Below are 14,466 nucleotides of genomic sequence, written 5' to 3'. Positions count from 1 at the left end.
GGTCTGACCTCAGAGCTGACCCTTCTTTAAGCAATAGATTGGATTAGGGACTTTGTGAGGCCCCAATGCCTGAATTATCCTAGGAATAGTCTCTTCATATAAACTTTATTCTGCTTCTGTTTTGCTTCCAGTATTTTTAAGGAAGAATCCTAGGAAGAAAGTAGTAGCATTTCCAAAAAATCACTTAGTGTAATTGTAAGAATGATGCCTAGAGATTTTTTGGTTTTCTATACATTTTTCATATGTTTTTAACTTTGTAGACTGCTAATATATAGTTATAATTTCTAACACTTTTCCTGCCTTCTCCCATCGTTTAACAAACTCTTACCAATACATACTTAAATCCTGTTTAGCCTTGCCTTTAGTCTAGCAAGGACAATTTGTTTTGCACCATACATTGTACACACACAATAAAGTGTTCGGCTAAAAGATCAGGGTGGGAGGGGGCTCCAGTGGAGCAGAACCTGGGGGGAAATTACCTAACCAACTGCTCTGCTAATTGGACAATATTTGTTGGATATATTTATTACCAAACCTTATAAAAGTCTAGAAATAATGCATCACTGCATATTGCCATATTGAAAACTTTCAGTGCTTCTATATTATCATTTTAACAATGTTTGGAACAGTTTGTGTTTTATTCTGGGCAACAACAGAGGGGTGATTTGAGTTTAATTGCTGCAGTTCTTGTTGTCAGGCCATGACTTAGGGAAATAAAGGTCTGGATTGTGATAGTGTTTTAGCTCATTTCTTCTGGTTCTGGTTCTTTAGTTATGGGGGGATTTTTTTTACATTGTCTTAGTTTGGGAGTGGGGTTTTTTATGATTTTTGGCACTTGCTCATTTTCTTTTGGGTTGAAACCTCTATTTACTTAGTAGGTCATTAAATATCGTTAAATACTAGCGATAGGTCTGAATAGTGAAACTCAATTTTGAAAATTGTTGGCATTGAAAAGAGCTAAAAAAAGAGCAATTGGAAATATAATAGGGAAGATAAGTGAAATAATTAAGAAAGGGCAACTCATTAAGTGCAACACAGATACTTGATAACTTGAGACTCCAGGGATGGAAAACTGGTTTTCCAAAGTCATAGAGACATATGATCAATAAAATTCAGAGCAAGAATATGGTTAGAGATTTTGCCTATGTTAAAGGTCTTAAATTTGGCATCAGGCTTTTAATAAGTAAGAAGAATGTGCATATTCTGAAAACAGCAAACTATCTGATTACAGTAGTACATGCTTATGCACACACACTCTTGCATACGTAGGATAAATAATTCTCTAGAACATTTCAGAATGATTGGTCTGTTCGTGTGCATTGTATTTACAACCATGCTGTTGAAGTATTTTAGCACAAATTCTGTTGCTATGATGAAATATTTAGCTGGAGTGATGGCACTTGGTATACATCATTGGAGCAGCAGCTATTAGTGTTATGTAGTGCATCATCAATGTGACAACTTTGAGAGGACATGTAATATATAACCAGAAAAATCCCATTTGGACATCAATATGTGGCATTTACTGGTATTAATAATGCAGTGGTTTTAGTTTCAAACAGCAAATAGACGTAATTCTGATTTTAAACAGCAGTGAAATTCCTGTAAACAGTGCCCCAGCACTTTCTACCATGCAGTGACTTTTGCGATAAAAAATGATTCTCAGCCTAGAGTCTATGTATATGGATTAGCACCACTTACACTGCTATATGGGTAAAAAACCCACCATCAACAAAATAAAAGAAGAAAAAAGGTCAAAACCAAATAAGACAAAATGTTACAAAATGAAAGCAAATACAGACAGAACTGGTCAGCCATTCCATCAGCAAAACAGTTTGGTACACGCTATGAATTATTCTGTGAGTAAAAAGGATCAGTGAGAGTAAAAAGAAGGGCCTTGAGAAATAGAAAAAACCCTTGATAGTTGTGGAAATTGATGTATAACTTAGGTGATACACCTTCATCATTTAAACATAAAGTCATGAAAACAGGAGATTCTAACATATACTCAAAGTGTTAAGGAAACTTTGCAGTCTGAGCATTCACGAGATTCTCTGTCAGTCACACTCCCAGCACCAGAGACTTTCACTGCTAGACCCAAGCTCCTCCACAGCTCCAGTGAGCCCACAGGTGCCCTGCACACCCCGCTCACAGTCAGAGCAGGTTTCCTGAACAGTTTAACCCCAGGTTTCCCACAGCAAAGTCTGAGATGTCTCATTCCATAAAGCCATTTATTCACAGAGCAGTGAAACAAAAACAGCCTGGGCTGGTACCTCTGAGAAGAAACCCCCAACAAAGGAACCCTTGGGGTTTTATACCTTCACAGTCTACCCAAGCAAAAGTCTTGCTCTTTTCCCTGAGTTCTTGGCTCCTGCTGTGTCTCCCAGTGTCCATCCACCTGGCTGGCACCACCTCCTTTGTGCCATTTGGTAACCAAAGGGTTGGCACTTCATGGCCTCTTGTGTCGGGCTTCCTCCCAGAGCTCAACCTGCATGTTAATCTTCAGCTTGCAAATAGAGCTGCCTGCACCAGATGTATTCCTCAACAAAAGGAGTGGTGAATATATCAGGATGTAATTTTTGTTCCTTAAAATGACATATATTTCATAGTATCAATTAAAAGAGATTTTTTTTTCTTTAACCATGAAAACTGATGTTTGTTTTCCTCAGTTATCACTGAAATTTAAACTTTAAAAATGGTCTGAGTATTCAGTTCAATATTACAACTATATTGTAAAATCAGCACTGAATCTGAGAACCTTTATTACTCAGTCTTACAACTGAAAAATAGCAACAGGCTTATAGAATCACAGAATCATAGAACAACTCAAGCAAGAAGGGACCCATAAGGATCATCAATTCCAACTTCTTTTTATTCACAGGACTATCTACAAATAAATTTTCCAGAAAGATTAAGGAAACAGGTAACATAGAAACCTAATCAGTCCAAAGAAAATGTAAGGCTTTTAGATAAAAAGAAAATAGTCTTTGACTATTTGACCCCAAATATATCACAAAATACTTCCTATGTTAATATTATTTTCCTCCTTAAAGCAGTATAATTTTGTCTTATCTTACAGTACATATTAATTTTTTACAACATGGTATCATAGTTTTCAATTTAGAAATTAACACATTATAGAAACAAAAACTAGGCAACATTTAAATTAGCAATGGCTGAGATGGAATCCAATAGCAAGTGAAGAAAATGCACAAGAGTGCACTTGTTCAGCACATCTCCTAAACATCTAGTCAACAGACCTTCCACTTTAGTCCTGTGCCACAAATACCTCTTCCACTTTAAGGCTGTTCCTACTTCCACCATCTCTACCAAACAACAACAGCAACAAAACCCAACAACAGAACAAATGTATAGTCTACCACTGTATTTTGAGTTATATCTGATGGTAGAATTCAATTCTAATAGCCTTACCTGAGGGGTTTCAGTGCTTTAAATAGATTTGTATCATTCTCTAAAGACCTGTATTTCTTGATTGGAGCTTAAATTTTTAAAACGAAGGTTTTTCAGCACTGAATCTAAATTTCCTGCTTGCTATTGAAAATGTTTACTAGCGAAGATGGCTTCAGCATTTGTTCCTTACATTTGGGCATTCTTGAACTAGACAGGACAGGGAGCCATTTAGTTGTATATATGAACCCATTACAGAATGTTCTGGATTGTAATTCCTTCCTTGACTAATAAACTGGTGCTTTCATTAAGTAAAAGAAACTTTAATCAAAATACACATTACACAATGCATATGTTGCACTCTGTACTGACAATTAAGTTTTCTGATAGCCAGCAATGTTCCATATCTAATTTTACCCTTAAAGGCTGCCTACAGATTACTTTTTTACAAATTTGTGCCTCCACCATTAAACTTTAATTTCTGATAAACTATCAGTTAAATGTGTTGGGGAAAACAGGCTTAAAAAAAGAATGAAATATGAACGAAGAAAATACATAAATACTAAAAGTTCACACTAATAATATTAGATGGTTTTGCATAATGTTTTTTTAAAATATTCTCATGTCTTTCATATATTTTTTTTACCTTCAGTATTATCTAGCTGGAAAGTGTCCTTTTGAGAGACATGCAAGAACATTTCTTCATTGGATAAATATGAATTTGACAAAATGTTCAAACTTTAGCATTATGTATATTGTAATAGCCTTTCTTGTCCTTTGACAGTATGCTAAGAGAGTATTTTATTGATTTTAATTTTAAAAAATGTATTTTAATTTTTAAATAAAATATAACAAAGATAATTCCTATTAATCAGAAAAATAAGTTCACTTTAGACTATCGTATTTACATATTATTAGTTTGACCTGATAACAGCCATAATGATACAAATAAATAGATTCCAAGTACCTAAATATGCACATTATTTTAAATGAGTTTAGATTAATAACTAAATGAAAAAATGCAAGAATGATTATTTCATGTAACTGTGAATTTTAATCCTAGATATTTTTACGGAATGAAGGTTGAAAGCAAATGTGTTATTTTTTTCTTCTATTTAATTTTCAGTGCTTGCTTGATTGATTTTGTTTTTTACTTTTTAACCTAAAATTATTTATAATAGAAACAATGTCTCATCTCATCTGATAGCATGAGAAAAACAATTGCTGACACACAATTAGGTGCTCATTTCAACATAATTTCCCAGCTATTTCACAGTAGTGAATGGGGACTGTGATTTTTGGAACATATTTGGTGATTTATGCAGTAATTAAACAAACACAGTTCAACAATTATCTAGCTAATAAATCATGAAGCACCACTTTTTAACCATTTCTTTTACGCTTGAATTATTGATGCTCATGTCTTCTGTTGTAATATCCTTCTAAAACACTGTTAAATATGGTGTGAAATAATGTGATATTATTGAGAGCTTAAATAGTAAGTACCATCAAGACAGCTCAAAATATAAGAATACCTTTATGTTACTTTGCTTTTTACCAAATGCTTTTCTGGTCTATTTCCACTTTTCTTTCCTGTTCCAATCCCTCACCCTCAGATATTTCAACTAATGTACAGGTTTCACCTATCTCTCTTTCCAAATGATGTGCTACTCCTAATACTCATGAAAAATAATTAATTTTCACTATTGTACAACTCATATATTGCAGCCCTGTTATTTGAGTCCTATGAAAAATTCCTTTTCTTGCAGCCTTTTTTTCCTGCTGCTCATCATTGCTTCCTTGGATATCAGAGCTACTCTCCTCTGAATGCGTTAGGCACTCATGAATAATGACATAAAAGCCTGGCATTGCTTTAGAAGAAGAGACCTTTATTACACTTTTCTAACAACCATACCATTAATATTTCTAATACTCAGCAGTTTTCTGATTTTCTTTTGTGAAAGGATGAATCATGACTACATGGCAAAATGGCATGGGGTCAGCAACCATTACTGCTTTCATTAATGCAGCTGAAATGTAAAGAAGTAGAATAATATGTTTCTTCTGTGTCTGACAGGAAATTTCTAGGTTTTCAACACCTCTTATCTGCTTTCATTGAGTTCATAAACCCTAATTAAAGCAAAAGTCTAACACAATGGTTCACATCATTGTTCCTAATCCGTATGCCTGAAAAGCTGCAAGGCTGCATGTGCATCAAATAATTTCCTTCTTCATGGGAAATATGATCAGAATTATTTTTTGCCATAACAGAAAAAAGAAAAAACAAGCAAACAAAAAAAAAAAAACAACAAACAAAACAAAACAAAAAACTATTAAACAAAACAGCAAATAGTTATGATCATAGTTCTTCTTCATAAGGCTGTAACCGTCTGGGATCATCCCTGAAAAGCACAGTCCCTAAATGCTGAAATTCATGGTGGGAGGCAGCAAAGGAGGGGAGGAGGAAAGAAAGGTAGCAAAGTTAGTGTTTCATTGCAATCTAAAGGATCATTCCAAATACAAATGTATACTCCCAAAGTGTCTTGCTGATTTTTCTCTAAGGACAATTGGCAAGCAGGAAGAGAAAGCAGTGACCCAAATGTATTGTCTTAACAAAAACCTTGGTACATGTTATGTACTGCACGTACTCATTGACTGCACTCTGATTAATTCCCTGAAAACTTGTATTTAGTGTTTTCTCATTAAATTTTAAGGGTATCTTAAAGTTTTACTATTCTTGGGAGGCAGTCAGTCAAACTTTCTATCATGAAGGATCAATTCAGACCTGTTGGGGAGTGCTCTGAAGCTACATACAAGGAAATGTAATTTGACTCTGAAAAAGCTTCCCAGAGATGTTAATACAGAGGTACTTTGCAGGCATCTTAAGCCTTCAGGCACATGACTAGAACAGCTTGTCCGTGGACGATGTAAAAGTTGCTACTTTGCTGTTCCCAGCAGCAGTAGTCAATATGACTGCTTTCCAGGCAAAGGATTGTGCTAATATGCCTGAAGGCAGGTCAATGCAGACAGACATCTGTATATAAAAGTCTAAACTCAAAGTATTCATGTTCTAGCAAGAAACTACTTCAGAATGCATCAAGACAGTGAATATATCTAAAGCAAATTTATAAGCATGTAACTTCTCTGGGGTTTAATGGATCAATCGAGAGTTTTCTACTGTCATTTATAATGTATATAAGGACATCAAACATGTACACCCATAAAATTGTTAGTAATTTAAAACTAAATTTAAATTCCTTTTTAAGCCTGAAAAATTGGAAAAATGGCAAAGTAGATCAATAACAAAAACTGACACCTTCAATTTTATGAAGTATTGACACGTACGGTATAAGCTCTACAAACCAATTCTTTAAAAATAGTGTTATAAACTATCAAACTTATTGGTATGATTACTCTTGTAATTATCCTTTCTCCCTTTCTCCACCATGCTCTGGGCAGGTTGTGTGGAAAGAAAAAAGAAAGCAAATACGAAGGGCTTTTGTATTCTAATTCCACTGCCCATAAAGATGGTTGTTCTCATTTAAGGTAATTCACCTTGTAAGTCCATATTTCTAGAAGCCATTATGTAAAAGATAGATAAATATTTTTAATAGAGGAGCCAAATATCCAGTATACTTTTCATTTATAGCTAGTAGTAACTGAACTAGGTTTTAAAATTATTATTTTTCAAACAGCAGTCCCTCATTTTGTAAATACTTTTTTCTATAGTAATAAATGATATATATTTATATCCCCTGTGAGGCATCTTGTTCTGAAAAATAAAATGTAATTTAAGGTATGTCACTTCAGGAGAAGCCTCATGGGAGGCACACAAAAAACCAACTTATATTTTTCTCAAGCAGTAAAAATAGAGATTTTTTTTTAGTATTTCAGTTTCCCATAGCAACACACTTGTTGACCTGATTTAAAATATTCTGTCCATTTTTACCTGAGTTTTGTTTTTCAAAATTAAGCAAAAAAAATAAAATAATAATTACTGAAACCTAACTGAAACGTGATTACTAAAAGGAGTTACTGAACAAAAAAGTTCATGGGGCTGAGGGGAGGAGGGGTGCAAAACCTATTTTATTTTCATATTTTTTCAGGAGCAAGTTTTATGCATGTATGTATAAAAATATAATGACCATATCAATGTATGTATGCATATATAAAAATATAATGACTATATCAATGCCTTAATCTTTTTTTTGGCTGCTGTTTAAGTAGTTATCATACATGCCTTATATAATCATGTATAGTTTTATCAGCACTAAAAACCCCAGAAAGTAATGATTAAACAGGTAGCTGTAAATAAATTGTAACTATGTCACTAAATATTAAAAAGTGCAGCAATGAAAGAAGCTCGTTTGGTCTCATCAACTCTTTCATTGTAAAAGACAATTCAGTCAACATACACTTCCTCTTTTTTTTCCTCCGATAAAATGAACTGGGGTCTAGCACATCCATTGAAAATATATTTCTGGGCAACTAGGAAAAATTTTCAACTATCACTGAACTGAAAACTGGAAAAAAGAAAAATTAACACATGAGATGTTTTGTAATGGTATTGTCCCTTTCTGACTTCCCTTGTGAGCCTGTCTTCAGAGAGAAATGCAAAACAGAGCTGAGCTTTGATTCCAGCCTGTTCCTACTCTCAGCTGGGAAACTCAGGGCACTGGGTGTGCATTTGTAAGACTCAGGCTGGACCTTGGTGACCAGTGCTGCGCTGAACTTCAACCACATCCTGGAGGCTGTGCAAGAAATAGATTTCTTTGTTTGCCTGGTATTTGTGGTCTCAGTGATCCCTGGCAGCAACAGAGAGTGATAAAAAGTGAACAAAACTTTAATAAAACTCAGTACTTACTTTTTTTGCAGGGTGTTTGGTGTCTCTCAGGATGTTCACCTATCTTCACTAGTTATAGCTGCATGTAATGTTGGCAGAAAAAGGTAACATCAACCTTAGAGATTTTTGAGTGAAAATACTGAATATTGGAATTCAGTGGCCAATAACCCAGAATTCATGCTGTGACATCTGATATTGAAGTGCTCCCCGTTTTCACATGGTACATCTACTTATAGTCTGAATATGCTGATAAGTATTAACAGTATTTGAGAAATTCCCATTTTTCCATTTTATCTTAAACAACTTCTCTCCCTTTATATTTTTCCTACTTTTCTACTGTTTAATCACAGTTTATATACTGAATTCACCTGCTGTACTCTTCTCTGATATTTATCCAAATAAACAGTTATAGGTTTTGGTTAAATTTTAGTTGTATTTGGCAAGCAGTACTTTAAATTCTACATCATTTACATTGCTGAAGAAGCATAGCTATTTTCAAATTATTTAGACAATAATGGCACAAATAGATATGCCAGAAATTATCCAGGGTGGCAATTAAAAATTTTAATGAGTTTCTGTCTACAAAACTGTTTTTCGAAAGTTAACCATAAGGCTCTTATGTTATTAAGTAGCCAGAGACACTCAGTAACACTATTTTTTAAAAGTCTTATAAATATACTAATAGATTATAAAGTTGGGGGTTTTTTTTCTCTGCAGTGGTGTAGCAGACATGGCCATAAATGTAATGGAAATACACATTTGCATAACTAATCCACACTGCTTTATATTGGATTTAGATTTTCCATCCATATAGCTGTGAAACTAAAATGAAAATTTTAATTTGTTGTTCATTAAAAAATTGTGTTCCCATTTGGTTTATCATAGTGTTTGGGCTTTTTTTCCCCATAGTATTCTTCATTGATTTTTTTTTTCCATTGTAGCTGCACTTTGACTTTTCAAGCAGACCCTAATATTTACCCACTGAAACTAAACTTTATGTGTAGGAAATTAATTCCTTGATAGTTAAATTGTAAGTAGACCTGATAGTGCCATGATAGCTCTTGAAAAGGCACATTACAGATGTCAAAAGCAGCTGTTTCTTACAAAAGAAGGCCAATCTTCAGTGCAAACCTAAGAAATATTCTGCTCCCTTTATTAATCTGCAACAAAACCTCAGTCATTACACTTGCAGCGCACTTTCCCCAAATAGACACATATTCTTTCCACTGGAACTATTTTATTTTTACCTGTCTTACTAACAATTGTACTGTCAGGTACTTTTTTTATTGACAAAAAACTTGGGCTCTGGTAGTCAGCAAACTGGTAAGAAATTTACAATACTGTAACATCACATGGTTTAAACACAGCTTGGAAAAGATGTAGTTTATAAAAACATTATAGATCATGGATGGAAAGTTGAAAATGCTAAGGAAGAAGGGAAACTATTTTTCAAAAAAAATGCTATATCTGCAAAAGAATTTTAGGATGTACTTTCCTGTTTTTCTGTGATACTCATTAAAGTTAACTTTAGTAAGCATGATGTATAATACAAGTGACTGAACTTTATAATGCAAAAATAATGTTGAAATACTTCAGCAGCATCTGCATGGTGTGTGCAAATTACTATTTTCCAATCAATAGGCATTTTAAGCTACAATTGATATTCTGGAGTTGTAATACACAATTTGTGCTATGGATATTATATATTCAAATCATAGATACAAGCTCTAGAGAAACAATTACAATATATGCTGCAAATGCATATTAAAAGGCAAATCACATTAAGAACCATGCTTTAAAAGGAGACATAACCCAGGCTTCAATTTTGCACCTGCAGTCATTTCCAGAATCAACAGGATGGTCACATAATTGCAAAGCAGATGATTGTATTTGTTGCAACTGTTGAGATAGTTAATTTTCAGGTTCAGTCATCCAGTTTCATATTTAAATGCTGTAATTTGTGTCAACAGTTGTTAATGCATACAAGATTGCCAATATAAAATTTATTTTGCTTTTGACACCTGGGCCTTAATATCTATGCACTATGTTGTCTTTGGGTATGTTGTTGGTTGAAAGAAAGGGGGATACTTGTATGGTATAAAAAAAGGAGATTTGGTATTTTCTTCTTTTTTTAAAAAAAAGACAAATATGCATTTCTGGTTAGATTTCAAATTATTCTTTATTGAATTTAGGTAAGCAGAAAAACGTGGTGTTTGATATATAAGAAATACTTGGGGATGCAGAGGGTCCAAAGTGCATTAAAGCTACTTCCAAAATTTTTTCTTCCACATTTCCAAAGTTGGAATTTTCTTAGACCATTTTGCCTAGTTTCATTTCACCCCAGAAACTGGCTAGCTGCTCTTAGCCAATTGACTGTAGGAATGTTATTTCCACAGACTAGCTGTGGTGTGTTGAAGGTGCTCACTTTTGTCCTGGATAAAAAGAACCCTGTGCTATTAACAGACATCCCCAGTATCCCCTGCCCTGAGACAGTTCTGTATATAGCCTACACAAAATCTCAAAATACTGCCTTAAATTCAGCAGAAGGTTTAGACAAAATGTTCTGGAGCTTAATGAAACACTATTTTTTTAGTGAAACTTGGCTTTGTCAGAAAAGTTCCAGTGAGAAAAATTTTCATTTCATGTTATCTGACCTTTGAGTTGCCTCTTGCAATATTTCTTCAATAGTCGTAAAGATAATAACTATGAAGATGAAAGACTACCCCACGATTACCCACACTCATGCTTTTTAGCAACCAATATATAGATTACCTGCATTTGCAAACAGATGAGTTATTCTGAATACAGTTTTGTCTTGGTCTTCCACATGACAAAAACACAGACTACTTACCTAAATGAAACGTTAACAAGAATATTTGACTTTGTGTTTGCTAGTTATTTGCAGCTACCAAGCCATAGCTCAGCTGTAGCAAGATGAACATGACCTCTTTGGGAGAAACACTGAATGCAGTGATTCTGCAGCACAGAGGGATGGTAGCTTGTTCCACCTCAGTGGCACACTTTCTAAAACAGATCTCTAGGAGATCTTTATGCCTCACATCCCTTTTTGCACAAATATTCCTGTTTTGAGCCATGGAAATAACTGATTTTCTGGGTATTCAAAATATTTTCTTATTGTCACATGAAAAAGATCTCATGAACTGCCTTCTCAGGTATCCCTGGCCTTCAGTTTAGAATTAAGACCTGAGGTTGAGAATAAGCAAAGTATTGCCAGCGCAGATTAGCTGAGGTCCCATACATGTTTAGACATCATGTGCCTCACCAAAAAAAAGTGCAATAGTGAGAGAACTGTGAATTGCTATGGAGTTTGCCTATTATCCAAGTAAAAATATTTTAAAGCAGTCAAAACTGTTCGGAAACATGATGGCTAAATTACTGTCATCACTCAGGGTAGGATTTAGCACACAGATTAGGACACAAATGGGTATCTAGTTATCTAGTCAGTATTGTCAATGTTGCAAACAGAATCTCAAAAGCTGTTTAGCTGATCAGCCACCCAAATACAGGACTGAATTTCCCAGAGGCATCTGTTATCATTGTAATCACTGTGACACATGCTCTTTGGCTTCAATTAACTCTTCATTTCAAAAAGATGAGAATCTGTAAGTTTAAATTGAATCTTTTAGCCACATAAGCATGATTCACATGTCTCAAAGGGTCAAAAATGTTACCAAATTGTGATACTCTGGAATCTCATCTTAAATTGCTTTTTACTGAACTGAACTGCTGAACTGTTGCTGGCTGAACTGCTCCTTAACCATCACTGATTATGTTGAATATCATGTGGACAACTTCCTTTCAAGAAGACACCTTGTGTCATTTTAGGTGCTCTAAATTATCTGCAATGTCTTCTTGGATGCAAACATAGTCCAGAACCTACGGAAGAAAAAAATCCCAATAGCATGGCAGATGAAAAGATTCCTGAGTGAATATCAGTTGACAGTATCTCTAGCTAATGTGCAAAGAAGCTGATCTTTCATTGACATGTGAATATATCCATAGAGACATCTTCATCTGTAAGAACAATCTCAGTGTCATGAGCTTCTTGGAGTACACTTTCTTTTAATATGTGAATTTGCCTTTACCTGAGGTGAAGGCAGCTGTGCTTAGAAAATGGGACAGACATCCTGGTGAGTAAAAAGATCTGATCTTTAGCACATGTAAATACATGTAGCTTTAGAGTTTTTGATATGATTTAGATCAAATGGGAGCTGACTGAGCTATGACAAAAACACTCAGTGTTGTCTGAGGTCTGTATTCTGTGACACTAAAAAATGTAATTCGTCATATGGCAGAATCAATTATCATTGAAACCCAAGAGAAAAAAAAATTGAATTGTCTTTCACTTAATTCTTTTAACACCATTTGCATACAAAAACATATTTCTTTAATCTTTGAGAAGTGCAAAATCAGGTATTTCTTGGAAAGACCTGCCTCAGAATTATTTTAAACTAGCTAATTCTTTGAAATGTAAGAAAGCAAAAGACAGTAATTTCAATTATGAAATAACATTTTTTAGAAAGGAAGATGTTTTATGTATTTAAGAGAGAAAGAAAAAGCTAATTTTGCAATTAAGTGTTGTTGATTTTCTAGTCATTGTAAGAAATACCTTGATAACTCTCCACTCATAATAATGGCATTTACTCTTAATATTATAGCTCTATTTGTTCAGATGTAGAACCTCAGAAAAAATTAATTCATAAAAGACTTGAATTGAATTCTTTTTCTTTTTTATGATGTCTTCTTCATATGCCCCTGAGTGCATTATTTGCTTGTTTCTTTTATAGAACATTTATGAGTACAAATAAACAAAGCAGTTTTGAATTGATTATTGTAGCTTTATTTTGTTTTGATATAGACTTCTGCAGGTATGAAAAATAAGTGCATGAGATGGATTCATATTTTCCTTCAAGAGAAAAAGCCTACATTTTTATACTCTCTTTGAAGGAAGGTTTTGTGTACTTGATAAAGCTACTGAGTATGGCACAGACTAGTGACCTGAATCATTAAACGCTGTCAAAAAGGAGCAATGTTTTTCTAGCAACATCAATCAAATGGTAATGCCCTCTGACATTATTCCTAAAGGACTTTGGAAACTATAGCAGACAGCTATGGGATGTTTTATTATTGTACATGAAATGCTGAGCAGAATTTTTGAGTGGGCAAAGGGATTTATGGTACACCATAAACACAAATCTTATTTTAACAATATCATATATATATACATATATACATACATATATATTTATTTATTTATTTATTTATTAATATAATTCTTGTGGACCAGAACTAAATATATATATTTTATATATATACATAAATATAATATATAAAAATATATATGAATATAATATATATTATTTATGTATATATAAATATATATAAATAATATATTCTAGTTTACAAGAAGTATATATATATATATATATATATACACTTGTAAACTAGAATTTCATTATCATTTTTGTCCAGTCTCTGGGATCAGAAAACATCAAATTAGACTGCAGTTTAACTCTCACAGTAAAGGTCGGGACTTGATATCATTAATGATTTCTAACCCAAAGTGCTATGGCCAGGATAGCAATGCTTTTAACTTATTAATCAATAAAAATATTAAGTAACCTCTGAAGACATGCCCCAACTTTTGCTTGATGCTAAAGTCTTTCTTGGTGCCACTCAAATAAATACAAAGTCAGAGATAGAAGTAAAGACAGCTTTCAACTTTTCTGACTTTTCCAACTCTTCAGCTTCTTCTTCATTTCCAACTCTTCTTCTTCTCAGTGCTGAGATGGTTTCTAATTTATACCAGCTGAAAGGCTACTGAGACCTTGCCTTTCTTCACCTCTGGCATTTCTTCCAGAAACAACTAGAACTGACATGCCATGAAAAATTTTCAATATCATCTTTACAGCCCCAGAGAGATCCCTCTGCATTCTAGGAAGCCCAAGCACTCCCTAAGGGCATTTTCCTGCACATAATTTAAGCAAGCCGACTAGAAGCTAAACTTGATACATTTTTCTTACACCAGAAAAACTTCAAGTTATGAAGAAGTTTGATCAATACTGTAATAAATATTTTAGGCCTCCAAATATAATTTTTGCCTATGATTAGCCATCTTTTTTTTTTTTCTGTTAGATGAGACATAACTTATATTTATGACACCTATCTGTATTTGTAATTGGAAACCTGGCTGC

This window comes from Onychostruthus taczanowskii, unplaced genomic scaffold (assembly GCF_017590055.1).
Source record: "Onychostruthus taczanowskii isolate IOZ18803 unplaced genomic scaffold, ASM1759005v1 scaffold31, whole genome shotgun sequence".
Lineage (NCBI taxonomy): Eukaryota > Metazoa > Chordata > Aves > Passeriformes > Passeridae > Onychostruthus > Onychostruthus taczanowskii.
The sequence above is the reverse complement of the archived record's forward strand: the minus strand, read 5'-3'. Positions refer to the sequence as shown.